This window comes from Rhinopithecus roxellana, chromosome 4 (genome assembly GCF_007565055.1).
Source record: "Rhinopithecus roxellana isolate Shanxi Qingling chromosome 4, ASM756505v1, whole genome shotgun sequence".
Lineage (NCBI taxonomy): Eukaryota > Metazoa > Chordata > Mammalia > Primates > Cercopithecidae > Rhinopithecus > Rhinopithecus roxellana.
The window spans coordinates 127,549,603-127,567,283 of record NC_044552.1 but is presented as its reverse complement, the minus strand read 5'-3'; the positions used below and the strand labels follow the sequence as shown (position 1 = coordinate 127,567,283).

Sequence of the window (17,681 nt, the reverse complement as noted above, 5' to 3'; positions counted from 1 at the left end):
TATTACTTATCCAAAAATGCTTTATACTTAATGTACATTACTGATTTAAAGTAAAAGAACGACTAAGACAATGAGCCAGACCTATTTATGAGTAGCCCTAATTGGAGCAGCTTATTGCTGGACCCTATTTAGTGGTAGAAATAAGATTGAGATGGCTGAATATTTCATCTAATTTGAAATACTTTGGTGTCACGTGGACCTTTTCCTGAATACCATGGCTATGTACTCGCTATTTGGCCAAATGCTGAAAATGAACATATATTTGCCTCTGCCAAAATGTTTTGTAAATGTTCACTCAGACATTGACATGAACAAGGCAGAAAGGTTAATGGAAAAAAAATGATTTTTCTTTAAAAAACATACGTACACATACACATTGCCTGTCTTGTAGTTTTTAACCTGCTTTTTAGATTAGTCCATGGTTGTCTTGGAAGAGGTGTTGGAGAACAGGGTGAGAGCTAAGGAAGTAATTCTACCCAAAGCATTTCTGGTTCTCTTAGTATTTTGTGGAACAGCATGAGAGATGTCTTCCAGTTGTGTAGGATAAGCACAGCCCACTGAACACTGCTTACCAGCAGTTTACCACAAGCCAGTTATAATGTTAAAAACATCGGAACCCTTTCTTTTCTTCTATATTTGAATAATGATAAATGCCTTCATGCTGTGTGAACACTATTGAAGTGTGTTTCTCTGCAGGTAAACTTGGCAGTGTCTTGTATAACTACACTCGATGGGAGTATTACTTAAACAGTGTGAAATACATTGTCTGATAAAAATTGTATCACAATTTGGAATGATGTTTATGCAAGTGGATAGTCTGCCAGTTATTTTATAGTCTGAAAAATGAACCTCTAAGGCTACAATATAAAATCCAAGTCTTTATAGTTGGATATTTGTAGTGAAAACAACGGTGGGGGGATAATATAAGCTTAATCATTTGGTGATTAGTCTACCAACTATTTATGATGAGAGATAACCTATCTGTTCTTTATTTCTAAAATAAGATGTATAATACAACTAATTAGTCACTATTTTAAAAGGAATTTAAATATGGTTTTCATTGAAATTCAAATATTGAATTGCATGTGTACCTAATGCCTAATTATTTACATGTCGGCTAATGTTATCTATTATTTAACTGCTGTGCTGTTCTTAATTGCTGCTAGTTCATCTCCGCCCATCTCCTTTGGTGATGATAGTCCTGAATTTCATGGTAATTTTCAATAGCAGTTCAATGGTTCTAAGTGAGTAGCATAATAGCCAGGTGAAAAAAAAAAAACCTATTTGACTAATTGGGATATGGGAATTGAGGCCCAAACTTTTAGTCCTTGTTAAAGTTTTTAAAACTTCAATTATCTTGATTCATATTCCCATTTGTTGGGTCAGTAGGCACTCCAAAAAAATATAATAATCAGAGAGAACACTAACTGTAGGTACTAGTTTTAGCAATGGAAATAACTGGTATTAAAATCACTGAGCTTCTGTTACGTGAATACCTGAGTGTTATGTGGCTACTTCTTAAATGGAGTATGCAGTGCTCTTATAATTGGGCATTTCAATTGAACATTGATTCAGTAAAGTAACTGGCATTTCAAGTCTTCCTTCTCTAGTGATTGCTTTATCTTTATTCAATGATTGCTTTTTAAAGTTAGAATCTGGTGGCATAGTGCTCCATGGTTCTTTCCTATGGAGTGGTGTTTCTCAAATAGGGTCGATGTGGAGAAGCCAGGAGACATCCTACAACTTTGAGAAGCATTTGATGTTGGCAGCAGTGGCTATGAGGTTAGTGCATGAACTTAGGGCTGGAGGTGAATCTTAACCTTCGATTCAGCATCTTTCCCATCTGAACATTCAAGTCAAATTGGAAACCTGTTGGCCCTCCAGCTGGATCTTTCCACTGTTTTAATTGGAATGGATTGGATAAGTTATAAGCCAGATGGTAAGACTGGATCTGATGGGATGGGGTTTGGTGAAGTGGAAACTTTTAAGCATTAGGTTTGAGATAGCTAGGGAGTGTTGACCTCTCTTTCCCCCTGACGTTATCCTCACATTTGGTTTTATTCCGCCAGATCTACCTTGGTCCACCTGATTCTTGTTTTCACTTTTTTCTTTCATTCTCTTTGTGCTGGCTTTCTTTCCTTTTTTAAAAATCCCATAGTATCTCGTCATCTCTTCTTGTCCTCCCATTCTACAAATAGAACATGAAATTGAAGCCCCTCTTAAAAAAAAAAAAAAATTATAGAAATAATATATGTTTACTCTGTGCTTACCACAATTAGAAACTATATATAAGCAAAAAAGAGAACTTGCCCATCAATCCACGTGCAACACCGGTTGAATACCTTGAAGATTTGTAATAGTATATAGAGAAGAACATTCATTTTCTTAACTATTTAAAAGTGTGTTCCGCATTCTCAATTAAAAGTCATTTTATCTTTTACTTTTTCTTTTATTCCTTTTTAAGCAGCAAAGGAATTAAATTTCCTTTGTTTTATATATGGCCTATTAACCTCAATGGAGAAAGAGGCTCCCCTTGCTTGCTTCAGGACTTACATATTATTATAATTAGTCCTTAGGTCAATGAAATGAGAAGAGCTTCACATCAGCCCTACTTCTTTCCCATGGAATTTTAATTTCTCCACAACCACTTTACTGAATGTGTATAATTTTAAGAATTATTTCATTTTCTTACAGCTTTTTCTCTGTATTTTATATTCTCACCCTATTATCTGTCCTTTTTCTTTTTTCTTTTTTCTTTTCTTTCTTTTTTTTTTTTTTTTTTTTTTTGAGACAGGCTCTTACTCTGTTGCCCAGGCTGAAGTGCAGTGGCAGGATCATGGCTCACTGAACCCTTGACATCTCAGTTTCAAGCGGTCCTCCCAATTCAGCCTCCCCACTAGCTGGGACTACAGGCTCTTGCCACCACACCTGGCTAATTTTTCTTTTTTTTTTTTTTTTGTAAAGATGGTATTTTGCCATGTTGCTCAGACTGAACTCCTGGGCTCAAACAATCCTCCCCTGTTGGCCTCCCAAAGTGCTAGGATTATAGGCATGAGCCACTGAGCCTGGCTTTTATATTCTTAATATTTCTTGTTTCTTCTATTTATTTTCTTTACTTTAAACTCATTGTCATAAAGTGGTATGGGTTAATCAAGAGTGATGGAAAGATTAGCTCTGTTTTTTTGTGTGTGAGTGAAAGATTTAGAAGTAAGAAAATATAATTATTTTTCTTCCCAAAGTGATACTTACCAAAACACTGGTAACATTACTTTAAATTTCCTAAATTTGTAATTCAATTTAGTAAAGTAGGACTTCTGAAATGGATTTTTAGATATATTGGGGGAAAAAAATTCAGGATCTAAGGTAAACTTTTTAGGATGTATATATATTTGCATGGCAGTCTTGGTTGTGTTTATCTGAAAATTGAATACATTTTTATCATAAAAATCTACATAATTCTAAACAATCTTAAGTGAAATTAGAATTAATATAAAGAAATAAACAAATATTGGAAGTTAGAATTTGCAGATTTATTAGGTGTTAAACTGAATTTTTCATCTTCTACTCCTATCCTCCCATATATACTACATAGAAAATTGTCACCCAACCTATTGTAGAACTAGAAACCTAGTAGTCTTCCTCATCTTCATTTTCTTCATTATCTCCACTACACTAAACATTCCCTTGTAACAAATAAAATATTCACAGCATTGTGCAAAAAAAGTACATTTTAAATTTCTAGTATAAAATTTGATTTGTGATTCTGAGCCCCCAGTTTCCTTAGGGCAAACAATATGGTTGCTTTCAATTAATTTTAGTCCAATCCAGTAATTTTTCAGTTACTTTTCCATTTAAAACAAGTAGTTCGAGGTTCAGCCTTCTGATCATTTTCTTTTATTTTTTTTATTTTTTTTATTTTTTGAGACGGAGTCTTGCTCTGCCACCCAGGCTGGAGTGCAGTGGACGGATCTCAGCTCGCTGCAAGCTCCGCCTCCCGGGTTTACGTCATTCTCCTGCCTCAGCCTCCCGAGTAGCTGGGACTACAGGCGCCCGCCCCGTCGCCCGGCTAGTTTTTTGTATTTTTAAGTAGAGACAGGGTTTCACCGTATTAGCCAGGATGGTCTCGATCTCCTGACCTCGTGATCCGCCCGTCTCGGCCTCCCAAAGTGCTGGGATTACAGGCTTGAGCCACCGCGCCCAGCCTGATCATTTTCTTGATATGGAATCTGGGAGCAGCAGGGAACATAAGTAATGTCACGGTGTCAGGATTGGGAGGTGTGCATTTTGGATCCTGATTAAATGCATCAACATAGGTAATATATTGTGATTGTTTCAAATAGTGAAGATCAGAAATCCTTCCTGGCACAAATTCAGTTCCCCACAGTAACCTCAAAATTGACTTCAAACCTACATTCTATCTGACCCATGGTGTTTCTCCTCTTCCGTCACTTTTCACTGTGTTCTGCTGATCTCCAGCAAATGAATGCGCTCCCATTCTGTTTCCTCAATGATGGGCCCATAAAAATGCTGGAAGTTTTCTTCTATTTCCCTCTTTGAGAATCATGAGGCACTCATTGGGATTGTGGTTCTGGGGTTATTTCCCTCTTTGTGCGTATTTATGTATCAGCCATATACAATCAACTGTTCTGTCAATATCAAGAGGTGGCAATTTTAAGTGTTCTATGTTTTAAACTTTAATGTATAACTTATGTCAGTCAATCGTGATAATACCACTATTCTCACTAGTCATCATCATCATCATTATCATCATTGTCATCATCATCATATAACAATTACATAATGGTTAATATTGGCCACAAATCAATCCTATTTCCTTAAAATCTATTAGATGAGCCTTATAAAACTGCCCTTTTTCTAGGTTCAAATGGTGAGTAGAAGTAATTTCATATGGTTCAACTTATTATTACTTCAATTTCCTTACAGGCTTACAACCATCACAGTGATTCAGGCCACCATCATCTCACCACTAGAATTCATCACTGTGGCCTTCTGATGGATATTCTTGCTTCCAATTTAGCCCTCCCCCATTTGTTTGTTATACTTCAGCTAGACTAAGCTTTATAAAACACAATAGTATTGAGCAATTCCTCTCTCTAAAATGCTGTCATGGCATCTGATTGACCTTAGTATAGAATCCAAGCTCTGCTAATGTGATTTATAAGTCATGTAGCCGTACATCCCAGTTAGTCTCTGACAGCCCTGGTTTACAACTGCTGCCCCAGCCTAATTAATAGTGGTGCTCCCTTTATTCTCAGAAGTGGACTGGTTTGGATGATGAATTACATGACCACCTTATTTATAAGGTACTTCACGCTCTGGTCTCTGCAATTCTCTCCAGCCTCATCTCGCACCACTTTTTAAATCATAAAAATGAGCTGTATCCATTCTGAATTCCTTTGGATTTATGGGATATATCACTGTCTCTTTCAGTTCAGAGCCTGTGCCCATCATGCTGCCACTGCCTAAAACATCTCTCTGTTAACCTGACTAATGCATGCCAATTTTCATGCTCCTTTTTCCTTTTTTCTTTTCTTTTCTTTTCTTTTTTTTTTTTTTTTTTTTTTTTTGACAGAGTCTTGCTCTGTCCCCAGGCTGGAGTACAGTGCTGTGATCTCAGCTCACTGCAATCTCCACCTCCCGGGTTCAAGTGATTCTCCTGCCTCAGCCTCCAGAGCAGCTGGGACTACAGGCGTGTGCTACCACGCCCAGCTAATTTTTGTATTTTTAGTACAGACGGGATTTCACCATGTTGGCTATGTTGGTCTTGATCTCCCGACGTCGCAATTCGCCTGCCTTGGGCTCCCAAAGTGCTGGGATTATGGGCGTGAGCCACCGTGCCCAGCCCTCATGCTCCATTTTTATAGTTTCTCCAAGAAGCACTTTCTGACCTCTAGAGTAGTTTGAATTTTTCTATTTTCTGTACCCATATTGGCTCTATTCTTCCCCTAATCAAACCCTTTTCCCAATTAACCATGTTTATATCCTAGTTTATGTGCTTCCTTTTACCTTGAACCATTGTTTCTCTGGGGCCTTATAAGTATTTGTTATATAGATATTACATATATATATATAATATGCATATATATACACACATATATGAGTGTATGTGTGTGCACATGTTGAACAAATTAATGAGACAAAATATAACTTTAAGGTTGTTTTTGGACTTTGACATCTGGTCTTGACTTTTTATGCTGAGAAAGGGATGTTGAGAGTATGAAGCACTATAATAAGAGAGAAGAAGAGAAGGAGAGACCAGAAAAGGGCCGATGATTGAATATCAAGAAAGGAACAAATAGAAAAGAACTGAGAGGCTTTGAACTGACAATTTGGATGGGCAACTACATTCCATTTCTGATCATCGATCCTGTCTTTGCACGGTTGCTTGCACTTATCTTAGCAGTGGCACTTAAAAAGCCGGAAACACATATCTTGCCTGCAATGTACAAACTTACCAGAACATCTTATATAGTAACAGAATTTTCAGTATAAGTATAGATAGTAATTATGTTTGAATTTGAGTAAGTATTTGACTAAGATTATCTCTCCTTTTTTAAAAGTTGGTAAGTTATGTTAAACAAAAACAAAACAATTTCTAAAACGATGACTGAAAGTAAGGATTGTTTAAATCCGTTTTATAAAATTTACTTCCAGAAGATAAAAGTGGGAAGCTGAAGTGGCATATCATTTCTAAGCTATTTTTGTAGGTCGAATTGCATCCTTCAAAAAGAAATGTTGAAGTCTTAACCTCAGGTACCTATGAATGTGACCTTATTTGCAAATAGGGTCTTTGTAAATGTGATTAAGTTAAGGTGATGTCATACTGGTTTAGGGTGGACCCTGATCCAATATGGCTGATATCCTCATAGAAGAGGGGAGGAGATACAGAAACACAGGGAGAAAGTTGTGTAAAAGATGGAGGTAGAGATGCAAGTGGTGCATCCACAAACCAAGCAATGCCAAGGAAAGAAGCATGGACATTTTTTCTTACTGTGTCTAGAAGGAACCAACTAGGCTGACATTTTGGTTTCGGACTTATAGCCTCCTGAACTGTGAAATGAATGTCTATTGTTTTAAGCCACCTAGTTTGTGGTAATTTAATATGGCAGTCCTAGAAAACTAAGATAGCGAAATTAGGAAACAAATATAGCTATACTAGGAAACAAATATAACTATTTTAAAAGGGGAAAATATATTCAATATATTAAGTACAGAAAGGATGAAGATATAGATAGTAGAACGATCAGAGGAATAATAATTTTTTCCCACTGTTCTCAATATCACTGCTAATTCCTATAAGAACACAATTACTCAATCACTAATCTGCTGTAGTAGTCTGATCAATGCTAAGCCATACAGCAAGAATGAATAAACCCCCAAATCTTAAAAGCTTGGCATTACAGAGGTTTATTTCTCAATGATGCAATGTCAAATACAGGTCCCTCTGGTGACTCAGGGTCCCAGTTGTCCTCTTCCTGTGATGTTTCCAACTCAGGAAATGGCTTTTATGGTTACTATGGCAGAGATAGAGAGTAATGGGGAGCTGGCACCTAGGTCTTCAGTGCTTCAGCTAGGAAGTCATAGTCATGACTCCACTCCACATTTTTACAATCTGAGAATAGTCAAATGCCCCTCTTAACTGCAAGGGACTGAGAAGTGTAGGGAACACAAGAATATTTTTTGAGAGCTATTATCTCTACTTACATATAATGGCAGAAGAAAATATGCTCCAAAATTTATTAAAATCATACTATGCTCTCAGAGATTCTAGATACTCCCTTAATTTGATTTTTTATCCCAGTTACAGTTTTTACATGCTTCTTTTTATATACATATATATACACCCACACATATATATGTATTTATGTGTGTATGTATACATAGCTGTTACACAAGTCTTTCCATTAACGTGGTGTTATATTTCTCTTTACCAGAACTACTAACTACTGACAACATGAAACTCTTCTCCACCCAAAATCATTCCTATTTAAACATTTATTAGTGTTCAATTCTAATACCATTGAACTGCTCATAAAGGAGAAAGAGGAAGAGAAGAAGAAGGAGGAGGAGGAGAAGTTTCCTGTTACGTTTTTAAAGTAAAGAAAATATCTGCCATTTTGATTATTTTGAGTATCAATTAAATTATCAGTTAATAATTCAAGAAAATATATCCTAGGAAAAAAATTCCCCTATATAATAAACTAAAGCTTTTTAAAATATCCTTCTTAATCCCTCATATGAAAAATTTATACTCCCCCTCTTAGATATTAGTAAGAGCCCATCATCCCCGCTGGCTTTGCAGGTCCAGCTCATGCAGATGGATTGTTTCCCAGCATGTGGATGCTCTATTTGACTCCACTGTAGGCCAGCCATCCCTTCTCATCAATCATGTTGCAATTATTTTTACCCAATTACATATTCTTTTGGAGAAGAGAATTATTTAACCAGAAATAACATCAACAAGCCTTTTACAGAATATACATGCTTAAGTTTCACAGCATATTGTTGAGATATTTTGAGTGTTTAAAAAATAGTATGTGAATATATTTTGGTTGTAAAAAATTCAAACGAAACTTTATACCCATTAGGATGGTTGCCATAATTTTAAAAATGAAAGGTAGGCCGGGCGCGGTGGCTCAAGCCTGTAATCCCAGCACTTTGGGAGGCCGAGACGGGCGGATCACGAGGTCAGGAGATCGAGACCATCCTGGCTAATATGGTGAAACCCCGTCTCTACTAAAAAATACAAAAAACTAGCAGGGCGACGAGGCGGGCGCCTGTAGTCCCAGCTACTGGGGAGGCTGAGACAGGAGAATGGCGTGAACCCGGGAGGCGGAGCTTGCAGTGAGCTGAGAGCTGGCCACTGCACTCCAGCCTGGGCGGCAGAGCAAGACTCCGTCTCAAAAAAAAAAAAAAAAAAAAAAAAAAAAAAAAAAAAAAAAAAAAAAAATGAAAGGTAGAAATTGGTGAGGATGTGAAGGAATTAGAAGCCTTATGCATTGTTGATGGGAATATAAAATGGTGTGACAACTATGGAAAACAGTATGGAGGGTCCTCAAAACATTACAAATAGAATTACAATAGGATCCAACAATTCTACTTCTGGGAATATGCCCCAAATAATTAAAAGCAGGGTCCTGAAAAGATGTTTGTACATCTCTGTCATAATAGTATTATTTACAATGGCCAAAAGGTGGGAACAACCTGGCTGTTGACAGATAAACAGTTAAATAAAATGTTGTACATGTATACGATGGAATATTATTCCATCTGTAAAAGAGAGGAAATTCTGACACATGCTACCATATAAATGGACATTGAGGACATTCTGCTAAGTGAAATATACCAGTTACAAAAAGACAAATACTGTTATGATTCTACTTACCTAGAGTCGTCAGATTCATAGAGACAGAAAGTATAATGGTGATTACCAGGGGCTGCAGGGAGAGAGGAATCGGGAGTTATTATTTAATGAGTACCAAATTTCAGTTTTGCAAGATGAAAAGCATTCTGGATGTGAATGGTGTTGATGGTTGCACAACAATGTGAAGGTACTAATACTACTGAACTGTACACTTAAAAATGGTTACAATGATGAATTTTATGTTATGTGCATTTTACCATACTTTAAAATAATTCAGAAACAACATCCTCACTCCCAGCGCTCTATACAGAGAAAACCAATGCCTTTATTTTTTAGTTATGCATTTACATAGACACAAATTCTCATATAGCATTATATGGTTTATTCTTTGATTCATTTTGTTTATCACATAAATGTCATCTTAATGCGTATCTTGTTCTGCACGTTCAACAGTGTCTCAGTGTTGCTATGAGAAATGGAACAGGGAAACTTCCTGGGCCTAAACTGAATAGGCCATTTTATTCTCTACCACATTCTTTGTCGTTCTATCTCCGTTGGACTGGGATTCTCCATTGGTCCTTCACCAATGAGTCATTCTGACAGAATATTTCACCAGATCTAGGATTTCTACATAGTACTTCTTTTTTTTTTTTTTTTTTTTTTGAGACGGAGTCTCGCTCTGTCGCCCATTCTGGAGTGCAGTGGCCCAATCTCGGCTCACTGCAAGCTCCGCCTCCTGGGTTCACGCCATTCTCCTGCCTCAGCCTCCCGAGTAGCTGGGACTACAGACGCCCGCAACCTCGCCCGGCTAATTTTTTGTATTTTCAGTAGAGACGGGGTTTCACCGTGTTAGCCAGGATGGTCTCGATCTCCTGACCTCGTGATCCGCCCGTCTTGGCCTCCCAAAGTGCTGGGATTACAGGCGTGAGCCACTGTGCCCGGCCTCTACATAGTACTTCTAACATTTCAATATTTCTTTGCCTAAAATTTTCTGTTCTATTTGAAAATTGTGTGCCGTTTTTTTTTCTTTTTCCTTTTTGTCACCTACATGGGGGGGTAGAGTGTTGGCCTTCAAAGGTGAAATTGCATCTTTCCACAACTCTCAGTTTTCTTAGTTTTGAGTCTGTTCTTAACTTATTTTAAAAAGCTCTTTGGTCATGGTGGCAATAGAGGTTACAGTATGAATACCAATTCCTCTCGTTTAGGCCTCTGTTCTTTAGATATGGTCATTTTACTGCTTCAAGGATCAGAACGTATCATATCCCAAAGTATAATCCCCAGACGTAACTCAGATATGTATAATTCTTTAATAATAATGTGATTTGTTCTCAATATTTAAAGTGAACCCAAGATGAAGAGTTGGAAAGAAAATTTTTAAAACTCTAATGCTTTAATAGGCTCTCAAACTGGTGACAGCTCTAATCTTCTGTTTCTTTTGTCAACATATAAAAATCCAGAATAACAGTTAAATATTCCATAGCTAACTATTATTTAATACTAATATTATGTCTTGGTTAATGGAAGACACCATAGACCAAATTTGAATATTTATGCTCCTTTTTAATATTGATAATCCTCTTTCTGAGATAAATTCAGGAAATCCAACCTTTCTCCTCAGCCCTTTTGAAATAAAGACCACTTTTCCAATTAGGAATATCTAATGAAGTGTTAAAGCTCAGAGTTGAAAAGATGCTTTAGTATTCATCAGATACAATGCTGTAGTATTATTGGTAAGATTGTGAAACAAATTCCAGTACACTTCAGCTCTGCTGACAAAGATGAAATAGAGAATAAAGGAGGTATGCACTGACTCTTATTAAGGTTGACATCCAGTTTGAATATGTTCATCCTCTAAGGTATGGTTTTAGGTATAAACCATCGAGCAAGCACAAAATAGCGAAGCTGAGAGCTGCAGGACAAAAAGATCTGGTGGATTCTAAAGGACTGAGAATGACCGATGGCTACTGAAATGAAGTGTGAGATGGTATTCATAGCTGATATTTGTCTTTAACTGATAAAATGGCTAAAACATTTCCTGGTCAACACACCACTCTTTCTCCTCTCTTCTCATTCCTCTAGAACAGTGGCCTTCAACCTCTTTTCTTGATAAGTAATGCAATTAAATTGGATAATATCTCTCTTTCTAACACATTCACACATAATAAAAATGTCATGAGATGTCTTAAAGAAATACTTAGACATTTTACATTCAGTGGACTCCAATATTTCTATTTTATATTCTTTTTAAAATACTGATTTTGACCTATTAAACGGACTTCAAGGTTCACTAATAAATAATAATAGCAATTTGAAAACTACTCATCATAATGTTTCACCTTATATATTTGACTTCATTAGAATAATTGAATGTATGTTTATTGTGTAATTCAGGAGTCCCCCACCCCTGGGCCACAGACTGGTACTGGGGATTGGGGACCCGTGCATTCCACCAGTCAGTGGCCTGTTAGGAACTGGGCTGCACAGTAGGAAGTGAGTGGTGGGTGGGTGAGTGAGTGAAGCTTCATCCGTATTTACAGCCACTCCCCATCACTGGCATTACCACCTGAGCTCTGCCTCCTGTCAGATCAGCAGTGGCATTAGATTCTCATAGGAGTGCAAACCCTATTGTGAACTGCATCAGTAAGGGATCTAGGTTGCATGCTTCTTATGAGGATCTAATGTCTGATGATCTGTCACTGTTTCTCATTATCCCTAGATGGGACCATCTAGGTGCAGGAAAACAAGCTCAGGGCTCACCCTGATTCCATGTTATGGTGAGTTGTGTAATTATTTCATTATATATTGCAGTGTAATGATAATAGACACGAAGTGCACAATAAATATAATGCACTTGAATCATCCCAAAACCACCCCCAACCCTGGTCTCTGGAAAAATATGTCTTCCACAAAACTGGACCCTGGTGCCCAAAAGGCTGGGAACCACTGGTATAATGAATTAGTTCAAATTTACCTGCATAGATAGTAAAAAAACCAATACATTTGCAAGCTGGAAACTTTGTTCAAAGACTGTACTTGAAAACCTTCATAAAGGATTTCATTCATTAATTCTTTACTAAAAATTCATGTCTGTGCATGTTAAGGCAAAGAGAATAGAAACCTCTCTTTAAAAATTGCAAAACTCTTATAATGCCTTTCAGAAGATCATCTTTAAGTATGTGCTTCTTAATTGTTCCGCTGGAAGTCAAGTTTTCACTTGTATTTTTACATGGTGAACTCCTAGGAATGAGATATAAAAACTGTAGGATATGTTAACATAAGACTCCTGAAAGATTCAAAATTCACAGCTATCACCAATTTCATCCTTAAAGTGTAGTGTTCCTTCTTCCTGAAGAACTTTTCAAATTCTTACCTGAATTATATTTATTAGTAGTAGTTTGTTTTTTTTCCCCAGAAATGTGAAGCCAGTAAAATTAGATCAACATTCTTTCTATTGACTCAAGAATACGAGAAGGTCAATCTAATGATATGAAATTTGCAGTCTCATCTGGGCCCATAGATTTAAATATTACTTCTATGTTAGTGACTTCGAAATCCTTATTTCCATATTTGACCCCTTCTGTGAGTAAGCTCCATCTCTAACTTTCTATCGCCTTTGGATATCCTTACTTGCACATTCCTTCCAGAACTTACAACTTAACATGGCTTAAACTTAACAGCTAAACATTCTCCCTCTGAAGTATCCCATTCTTTCCACAGTCTTCACCCACCTCCATTAAGTTATTTTCCTCCTATTTCCAAATTTCTGCTGAGGGTCCCATTAGTCTTGTAGGTATAAACCATTAGATTCCTACTAGACCCCTATCTTTCTTCCCATTATATCAATGAGAAAAGTCTTGATTTTATTTCTTTTTTTGTCACGATTTTTATTAATAGGAAATAAACACTTATTCCAGTTTCAAAGTTGTTATACTGGAAGTTGCTAATTTAAAAAAAATGAATTTTAAATAATCACTTAATCATCATGCTTTGACTAAGACAATGAAATGTGGCTTAAAAAAATATTCAGCATCATTTGCTCATAGGTCTTTCAGAATTTGTTCTTAAAGTTTCTGGAACTTTCATGTCTGTAAAGTACAGGAAATACTGAGCTACATTGGAAAGCCTCTCTGGGACAGGCAATGGGGAGTTAAGCAGTCATCATAAAGGAATCAATGTACATTCAGCACAGTGACTTGGACTGCACAAGAATCCCTTCCCCTCTGCAGTAGCTCAAGAGAGACATGTTTCTAAGCACAGAGGTATGAGGAGTCTCAGACTGTTTTTTGCTGTTAGAATTGGTCTCCCCATCTAGTAACAGTAAATCTCTGACATGGATACTATTGGCCCTTAATGTTCTGTGATTTTAGGAAATAGTTTGGATTTAGTTTAATTTATTCAGAAATCAAACATGTTTAATTAGGTTCACTACTCTGGCAGAGTAAGTGTATGCTGGTTTAGTATCTTTATAATATATATATAATGTGTAGGTAAATCATAGTCTTAAATCATACTTAGAATACTATATTATTTAAACTAATATCTATTTTAACAAAATGTTTATAACTAAAAACAGCTGATGAAACTAAATCTGAAGGTATGCCAAAGAGGACTCAGCTCTGTGTTGCTTAAAGAACTTTAAAAAAGCATGTGCCCATAAAGTCATTCAAGGAGAGGGAAGGAGGTCCCCTTCTCCTTATTCTTACTATAGAATTCCTATTGGGGCTGGGCCAGAAATGAGCACTTCTAAGTATTTCAGAGAAGTCCAAAGTGTTAAAAAAAGGCTTCCATACAAAAGAACGTCTTTCTGAATCAGTGAATAGTAATGCTCATCAGAATTTTCTAATAACACAAAAACAAAGCCAAGTCCACACATTCGATCAGTTGTCAAAGTAATGGGAGGTGGATTATGTCAACCTTAGTCAGAGCTCCTGCTGGCTTCTTCCTATACACTGTTCACCAATTTGAGTAAAGTGGACTTTGTGAGAGAATAGTGTTTGATGGCCAGGACTTCTTTTGGGCATTCTTCCTAAGTGGAATACACAACAGATAAGGGAGTAGAGGAGGTAATACAGGGAAGCTACTCATTCCAGCTCAGAGGGAGTTGATGAAGCCCATATATGCATTCAAGGAGCCAATGACATCCTCTATCTGTGGGTAGTGGCTTATGTGGTGGTCATCCAGAATCAACATTGTGGACCACGGCAGCGTTTTCCCGTACAGCTCCAAAAACTCTGGATAGAGATTTACAGGATCCAATGGCCCATAGATAAAATGAATAGGGATAGTTACAGAGGCAAGAGCTCCCACACAGCACCTTCTGAACTTCTTCCTCTGATTGATGTACTGTAAGAGACCATCAATGGCTAACTTCCCGTCATTGTTGCGGATCCCTGCCCACATGTCCCACAGCTCACTCTCAGAGGGCCAAGTATACAGCCCAAAGACTGTGGTGAGACCTCGAGAGAATACAAAGAAGTTCATCAGTTGTGTGAGGATGGGTGATAGCACACCTCCATCTTTGAGTAGCTTTTGAAGAAGGAGAGGACGGTGAGTCTCAGGGAAGATACCTCCATTTGACAGACAGACTCTATATGGTGTGCCGATCAGATGGATTCTGCTTGTACCTGTAGAGAAGCTCCTGAGCAACAATTATCTCCATAGTCATGAGACTTGATCCTGAGGTTCTGGAGCCCCAGATGCCGCAAAAGTGCTTCCACGATGCTGACCTGCTCAAATATGGAGTTGTGATGTGGTCTCGGTTTGTCACTGAAGCCAACGCCTAAGAAATCAAGGGCACTCACTCGATGAAACCTCAAGGTCAGACCTTCCCAAATCTTGTACCAATCGTAGCTGGATGTTGGAAAAAGTGTAAAACCACAACTATCTCCCGACTTCCATCCACACCCACAGAGTCTTGGTAGAAGATACGCAGTCCCTTGTAAGTGAAAAACTTGCCTGAAGACTTCCATGAGTGAGGATCAGGTGAGAGCTGAGGGGGCGGGATGTGCGAGTACCAGCAGCAAGCAGAAGCACCGCCCACAGCCCCACCCGGACCCACCTGGACCCACCACTCCCTCATCCTGCGGAGGCGATCTCTGCGCACGGCTGCGATATCCCAAGCTGCCCGCCGCAGCGTTGCGCAGCAGGGCTGGCCGGCAGCGGGGGCGCAGTCAGCAGCCCACAGTCCGCACAGGGCGGCGCCGCGCCGGGCAGCTGTAGCCACTCTGGCGTGCACGGCGGCACTGCATTTGCTAGGCGCGACTGCCGCAAGGGAAGTGCCCGGGTGTGCTGGTTGCCGCGGCCTCTATTTCTAAACTATTTCTTTTATTTTCTTATTTCTTTTAATTCCTACAGCTTACACCCTCATTGACTATTGCAACCGCCTCTTGAGGGGATTGAAATATTCACAGATATTCCAGTTACTCTCCTTTTGGGCATATAGTAGGATTACATTTGCTCACCCCTGAAATTAGGCATAGACACAGTCAATGAAATGTGAACGGAACTGACATGCGTTACTCCTAGACTGAGTACGCGTTTTACAAGCCAGTGCATAATTCACCATGCTATAGAGACAGATGATCTTCCAGATGGATGCCTGAGTGTAGTACAGCTCAGTTCCCCCCACCCTTCACACATGGGCCCAAAATGTACACGGAGCAGCAGCAAGAAATACATGTCCTTGCTATCTTTGTTAGTTTAATCCACAGAGACTTTGGAGTCCGCAGTTATCCAGTATCCTAGCCTGTCCTGACTGATATGATCCCTTAACTGATTTCTCAACTCACAGTCTCTTCTCCTTCCGATTATTCTACATCACTATCATATTAATCTTCCTGAAATAGAAGTCTAATTACATAAATTCCTTATGAAAATCTTTCAATATTTCCCTGTTATCTTCACTGGCTTTCACATCACAGAGTGCATCTCAACTTCCTTTTAAAACGCCCACTGTTTCTCTACATGTACACACACACTTTCTGACGCCTTCGCTTTTCTGTTCCTGTGATTCTAGGATGCTCTCTGCTAGTGCTGTCGGTTTAAGTGCTACCTATTCTTAAGTAACAGTTCAAATGCCAGTATCTCTATGAGGCCTTTTCTGGATCTCTGGAAAAAAAAAAGGGGGCGGGGGGGGGGGGGGGGGACAAGGAACACCTTCCTCCCAAAGGAACAAAGAATGGCAATTACTTATAAGTAAGACAGATTTTAGCAATTGGACCATTTTTGTCTTAAATATAACTAACCTGTCTCTGTAGCTTACAAGGTATTCATAAATTCTTCAAACAAAAGAAATTTATCATAAAGGATACAGGTAAATAGAAGTTCTGTGAAATTGTTTTAAAAATAAGGAAAGAAATGATTTCCCAAAGGACTTTGAGTGTTTATTGTAGTTCTCATCACACTTTGCAGTGGCCATTTCTAGCACTTTTCAGGCAGTAAATGGTCTTCTTTCACTTCCACATTGTTGAAAATTCTCTTGCATAATGCCTAGTAAATATCTGAATGAATGAATGAATGAATGAATGAATGAATGAATGAATGAAATTAAGGTTACATTGTATTTTACAACTACCATTTTTTTCTTCAGAAGTCACAACAAGGCAAATGTTGCCAATAAAATAGTTCTTAAGTCAAAAAACATAAATATCTGAGAAATGAACTGAGAAAAGGAGAAATCGTTACAGGACATGAATGATACAGGATAATAGTACATATCAAAGGGTGAGCTCCGAGTCACAGCTTGTGGGATTAGGCAAGAACATATCTAGTCATAGTCTTTCAAATAATCTTCTTAAAAATTATTTTTTCTGAGATCCACTTTTACTCTTTTCTCTGACTAATTTTATTTAGCTTTCAAGCATTTCTTTATGACTTCAGTTTTTAAACAATTTAAGCAAATAAAAATTACATTACAGAATTGTTACTTTTGAACTCTTACTTTCCACTGGGACTGTTATTGTAAAATCTGTTCTTATTCTTTTAATTTATCTATATTCTTTTGTTTTAAATGTAATAATTGTTCATTATATTTTTCTCCAAGTGCTTTAAATGCACCAATCCTTCTTTTCTGTATAAGTATCAAAGTCCATAAATATTCTTTGTCATTATCCTAAACTTGAATAATGAAAAAAAAAAAAAACCTCTCACAACTTTTTATTATACAAAATAGTACTTAAAATATCCCCCTATTTTTACTGTAAATGTAGTCTTCACAGCAATAGTCAAGAGAACAAGACTTAGTCATTCTTCATCACACATTGCAAGGATTATGCCTCTTCTGTTGTGAGGCCTGCAG

At 37.7% G+C, this 17,681-nt stretch overlaps 1 protein-coding gene and 1 pseudogene across 7 annotated transcripts in view; one reads left to right on the top strand and one right to left on the bottom strand.

The window, feature by feature from the left end:
- The window catches only part of LAMA2 (laminin subunit alpha 2), a 676,086-nt gene that overhangs the window by 66,802 nt on the left and 591,603 nt on the right, over positions 1 to 17,681 (top strand). The gene's annotated exons all lie outside the window — the stretch shown is intronic.
- Positions 14,477 to 17,681, bottom strand: part of LOC104658435 — a 65,259-nt pseudogene continuing 62,054 nt past the window's right edge.